We start from the raw sequence: 6000 nt of genomic DNA on the forward strand, positions 1-6000 counted from the left end.
AAAACAAGAGACCCCGATGCAAGCCTTTGGCTGACTGATAGTCTCGGCAGTCAGCTCTTGGTTTTCAACTTATCCATTCAATCCTTCTATTGGCTTTCGTAAAATGGTCCATCTTAGTTATTCTGGGATTAGTTAATTTGGGGGAGAAGTGGAGCAACACACTGGCTATTTAAGAGGCAGGAGCAGGGACGGGGCAAAATTGTGTAGTGGGTTCAACTGCTTCCTGTAATGCTGGCAGCCTGTTTGGGTGCTGGTGGGTCCCAGCTCCTCCACTTTTGATCCAGATCCTTGTTAACATGCCTGGAAAGCAGCAGGAGATGGCCTAAGCGCTTGGGTCCCCGCACCAACTCAGAAGAACCTCCTGGCTGTGGTCTGGCCCAGCTCTGGCCATTGCAGTCACGTGGGGAGTGAACCAGCAACACTTTCAGAAAGTTCATGGAAAAAACTGTATGGCTTTCACAACTCTTTTCACCAAAATAAGCTTACTTTTGAATTGCATTTTCCATGAGCTTGTTGAAGTCCCCCCGTAGTGTCCGTTCTTCTCCACGATGTCTTTGGATTGTTGTAGTTAAACCCTGAAAGCAGGTACAGGACAGCGGATCTCCCAAAGCATGTCATTCATGTAGAGTTAGCAGTCAGTCTTCACAAAAAGACTGCATTTTGGTTGGGTTCGTGTTTAATCTATAGACGGAATGGATCGCTCAACCACATCGAGTCTTTCAACCCAGGACACTAGTAGATGCACATTTATGCTTTCCTTGATATCTTTCATACAATTTGGTGATTTCCAGTATAAATATCTTGCACACACTTTGCTAGACTTGTACCAAAGAATGTCGTGTTTTTGCTATTTTAAGAGGTCCGATCTTTGGATGCTGGCACTGCACGGTGGCATAGGAGGTAAAGCGCTGGCATCCCATTTGCCAGTACTGCACACATATCCCATGTGTTCGAATTCCGGCTGCTCTGCTTCTGATCCAGCTCCCTGCCAATGCACTTAGGAAAGCAGCGGAGCTAGTCCAAGGGCTTGGGCCCCTGCACCCCTGTGGGAGACGCAGATGAAGCTCCTGGCTCCTGACTGGCACAGCCCTGGTCATATTGGCCATTTGGGAAGTGAACCAATGGCTGGAAGATCTGTCTGTCTCCCCTTCTCTTCCATTCAAATATAAGTCAATAAATATTAATAAAAAGAAATTGGACCTTCAAATGTTTATTGTTAGTAAATCCATTAATTTTTGTACATTGAGGTGACTTTTTCCCTCCTAGAACCTAGGCATGTGATAGCTCCAGCTATCTCCCATAATTGCACAAGATTCGTCCTTTTGTGTCTAACTCGGTCCACTTAGTGTAATGTTACAAGGTTCCTCCACATCACAGTGTATATCAGAATTTCCTTTCTCTCTCTGTACATGCAGGGGCCCACACACTTGGGTCATCCTTGCTGCTTTTCCTGGATCATGAGCAAGGAGTTGGATCAGAAGTGGAGCAATTGGAACACAATCATATCCTATACGGGTCGTTGCAGGTGTCAGCTTTACCCATAATGCCACGGTGCCGGTCCCCTTAGGGTGTTTTTGATCGCATTTCCCTGATGGCTAGTGAAATTCAGCATCTTTTCACATATTTGCTGTCCTTTTGTATTTTTTAGTTTGTTTGCTTTGTGATTTTAATTTGAAAGGCAGATTTGAGAGAGAGGGCAAGCCTTCCATCTCTGCTGGGTCACTCCCTTCATGGCCACCATGGCCTGAGTTGATACAAAGCTGGTAGACAGAAAGTTCCAAATGGGTCCCAAGGACTTAGGTCATCGTCTCCTGCCTTCCCAGGCTATAAGCAGAGGAGTGGATCAGAAGTGGAGCAGATGGGACTAGAAATCGTGCCCATATGGGATGCCAGTGCCACAGGGTGGTTAGCTTGCCGTGCAGCCATGCTAGCCCCCATTTGTATTTTCTTGAGAAATGTCTATTTAAATCTGTTGCCCATTTGTTAACTGGATTATGGGTTTCGTTTTGTTGAATTTTCCGTTCCTAACATATTGTGGATATTCATCTTTCACCTTGTAAATAATCTGCAAATGTTTTCTCCCATTCTGTCAGTTGTCTCTTCAGTCTGTTGATTATTCCTCCTGCTGTGCCAAGGCATCTCAGTGTGACACAGTCCCAGTTGTTTAACTGTGCTGCTGTCCCTGGTGCTGTTGGGGTCTTGTCCAAAGCATCACTAACTACACTGAAGGTCTGAAATGTTCCCCCTATGTTTTCCTCTAGCAGTTTCACAGTTCTAGGTCATATGTTTAGGTGTTTGATCCATTTTGATTTGTTAAATAGGGTGAAGGGCAGGTTCAAGCTTATACGTGCAGATATCCCATTTCCCCATCAGCACTGATTGAAGCAGCCGCGCTCTCATCAGTGTATGCTTTTGCGCATGTATGTGGATGCACAGTTCATTTCTGGTGTCCCTGCTTCTGGTCCACTTGTTCACTTTTACACCCTATCGCTTTGGTTACGACAGCCCTGTAGTAGGTCTAGGTCAAAGGCGTTGCAATGCCCCCAGCTGGTTCCCTTTGATATTTTGGTTAAGGTCTTTTTAGTTCCATGTGAATTTTAGGACTTTTTTTTTCTAGTTCTGTGAAGAACGTCAATGATTTGTTGATGGCTATTGCATTGTGTCTGTCATGTGGTATGGACATTTTAACAAGAATATTTTTCTTCCAGTTCATAAACAAGTTTAGGCGCAGCCCCTAGTGAACACGTCCACATGGTTTACCTGAATACAATCTTGTAGTGGGTCTGTCACGTATCGCCTTTACCATGTAGAGACTTCTTCCTTCTACAGCTAACTTTTTTAAGTGTTTTTATTATGAATCGAGGTTGAATTTTAACATGCTTTTCCTGCACCTGCTGAGATAACTATATGGCTTTTCTTCTTCGTGTCTTGGCTATCAGTGATAAATCATGCTCTTGTTTTACAGCTTTTTTTTGGGGAGGGGGGTTATTTTTATTTTTGATGATTTTTGCATAGTTGATTAGGGTGATTAGGGTCAAGGGCCACAGGAAGGTGGGTGAGATCACCATTTCTACATTCTCTTTTTTTTCCTTCCTGTATCTGGGAGAAGAGTGGGGTGGAAATAGGGGAGAAGCCACACCCAGCCTCTCAAACACCTCTGCACCCTGGGATGGAGGACAGCCACCTGACACTATCCCACGGTCTCCAACGTGAGGCATGCTCTGAGGGTCCTGCTCAAGAGGTTTGGATAGTTCAATAGTTCTGAATTACTCCCAGCACGATAAAATCTCTCCAGAATCCACTGGTTGACATAGCCCACCTTATAATCTCCATTTGCCCGGATATTCACTGCCAACAGTTGGCTGGGCTAGTTGTTCAATTTGTTCTGACCTCTGTCCTCTGTTGTGGTACCAGGTGTCCTCTGCAAACTCCAATGTACTGCCCTGTCCTCCATGTGCAGCTGGATATGCTGTTCACGGCTCTGTCTAAGCCACTGGGAAGGCCCAGCTCTGACACATGCACTCCACAATCAGATTATGGAACCTGCGATTCTCCCCATGGTTGGGATTCTGAGTCCAGTGATTCAGTTGAGGGGATCCCCAGAGAAACTTCATCTGAGGTGATCCCAGACCTGATTGTTTTGTGTTTGCCAATACAAGGTCCAGCACAGTCCATCGCCCCAATCAGCTTATGCACATGCTGGTGGTTGAAACTGCTGGGTCAGTTTTGTCTTCAGCCCTGTCTTCTACCAATGGGTGACGCTGCCCAGCCCAATCCTGCCCAGCACACATTCAGCCCTCACATACACCAGTGGGAGCTGCAGTCCAGTTGGAGAGACCCATAATAACCTGCACCAGGCCCACCCCTGCCCTGGTTCCTGTGTGCCAGTATATTCAGCCGACTGGTCCAGTCTGCCCCACATCCTATTCAGCTCTCCTACATGTCAATGGGCACTGAAGTTTAGTTCAACCCAATCAGCTCCACTATCCAGCCCACACACATGCCGACAGGTGCCACTCTCTGTCTAGCCACGCCTGGCCCAGTCCTGGTTTTCATGCTCATCATTCAGAGTGGCAACCCAAGAGGGAGGTGCCCACTGCTCTTCTACTAGGCCCACTCCCATTTCCGGATACTGTGCTCTCCAGGTGGTTCTGCAGTTTAACTTGACAGAATTTTCTCCCCCACCCCACCTCAACCTGAATCTCTTTCAAGCAAATGGAAAAACCCAAGGAGAAAAAGATGTGCAGGCTCTGCATGCTGAACCCACGGGGCCAAAAACTGGCTCTAGCAGAGGATTCTGTAATGCACCCCAGTGCCAGTAGGAGCTGGGAACATTATCCAAGGGCAAACTCCCCTGTTTTCAAGATATTTCAATGATGTTTCTTAAACAGTGAAGAAATCCAAGGAAAACAACAACAAAAAGGTGAAAATAGGCTTATATAAGCACCTTCTGATAGAGGACACCTTAGAAAGTCAGGAAGGAGCTGAGGACAGAAGCCAGTGACACAGCTGGCTGGAGACTAGCACATCTGGGTGCTGGAGAATTGTGGTAGGAAAAATTTTATTGTTGAACTCTTCCAGGGCCAGCAATGTGGTACAACAAGTTAAGCTACCACCTGTGACACAGGTGTAGCATACTGAATCATAGTTTCAAGTGCTGGGTGTTCTGCTTCCTAGACAGGAGATGGTCCCAGACCCTAGCCACTTCTACCCACCAGGAATCCTGGCTAGAACTGCTAGTTCCCGGTGGTGACTGCCCTAACCCACTCACAGCAGCCATTTGGGATGTGAATCCGTGGATGGAAGATGTCTCTATCTCTCCCTCTCTTTCCCACCCACCCTTTGCTTTTTGAAAAAATTAAGTAAAGCTTTGAGAAAAGAAAAAAAGAAAAAGAAATCATTGCATGATGCTTGATATTGGAAGAAGGCTGCTTCTGAACAATTTAACAATAATTCTAAGACATTCTCTACTAATGTAGAGGAGGTGACCTTGAGCTGAACAGCACCTGCCTGTTACATGGTCATGAGCTGGTGTTTTCGCACTGTGGAAGCTGCTAAGGCTCACAAGGCAACAAGAGACATAACCACGGTCTTCAAAGCAATTGTATTCTTGCTAGAAGCAAGCACTAACAATATGTTATGAGTATTGCAAGAGGGAAAGTCTAGAGAGATGGGCTGCACTGCAAGGCATTCATGCTTAGACATCCCCCAAAGAGGGGACACTGAATGACTTTAGAGAAAAGCCCTAAAGGATTAAGAGGGAACTTGGTAGATAAATGGTTAGAGCCTTGTGAAGACTGAGGATCAAAAAAGCCTTTGAGAATTTTCAAGAAGTCAAAGACCTTCACTGTGCTGGTCTTAAAGATTCATCCATTCTTTCTTTCATTCACAGAAATGAGGAGAGAAACAGATCCCTTGTCCCTTCTACCCACACTCACTTTGACTTATGCATGCACCAGTAGGGAACAGAGCCCAGCCTAGCATTCTCCTGATCCAGCTCACATGAGGCCAACAGGTGCTATAGTCCTGCCTGGCCTGGTCTGATCCAATCACAACTCTCACGCTCACCAGTGCGATTGGTGGTCCAGCAGGGGAACCCCTCCAGCTCCCCTACTGGGTTCGCCTCCTCCCCACCTGGGTCTCACATGTGCTGGTTGGATGCTGTGGCTCAGTCTGGCATGGCCTGTCTCACCTCTGCTTTTGCCAGTGGGTGCTGGCACCACCCCCAATTCCAGCTTACATTGGTGGAGTCTATAGCCTAGCCTAGCCCAACCAGCCCCACGTCCTGGCCCTCATGTTAAATGGCTTGTGTTGCAGTCGAACCTGGCCTGACCCACACTTCATTCTGGTGCTCAGATTTGCTAGCAGTTGATGTGAACTGGCCCAGTCTGGTTCACCCCTGACCTGCGCCAAAATATATGTCAGTGAGTATCATATTGTGGCCTGGTCTGGGATGCTCCCTATTGTGGTTCTTGTGCTCACCTGCAGGGACTGTATCCC

The sequence above is a fragment of the Ochotona curzoniae genome, unplaced genomic scaffold, assembly GCF_017591425.1.
Source record: "Ochotona curzoniae isolate NIBS_2020 unplaced genomic scaffold, NIBS_Ocur_1.0 scaffold_4812, whole genome shotgun sequence".
NCBI classification, from domain to species: Eukaryota; Metazoa; Chordata; class Mammalia; order Lagomorpha; family Ochotonidae; genus Ochotona; species Ochotona curzoniae.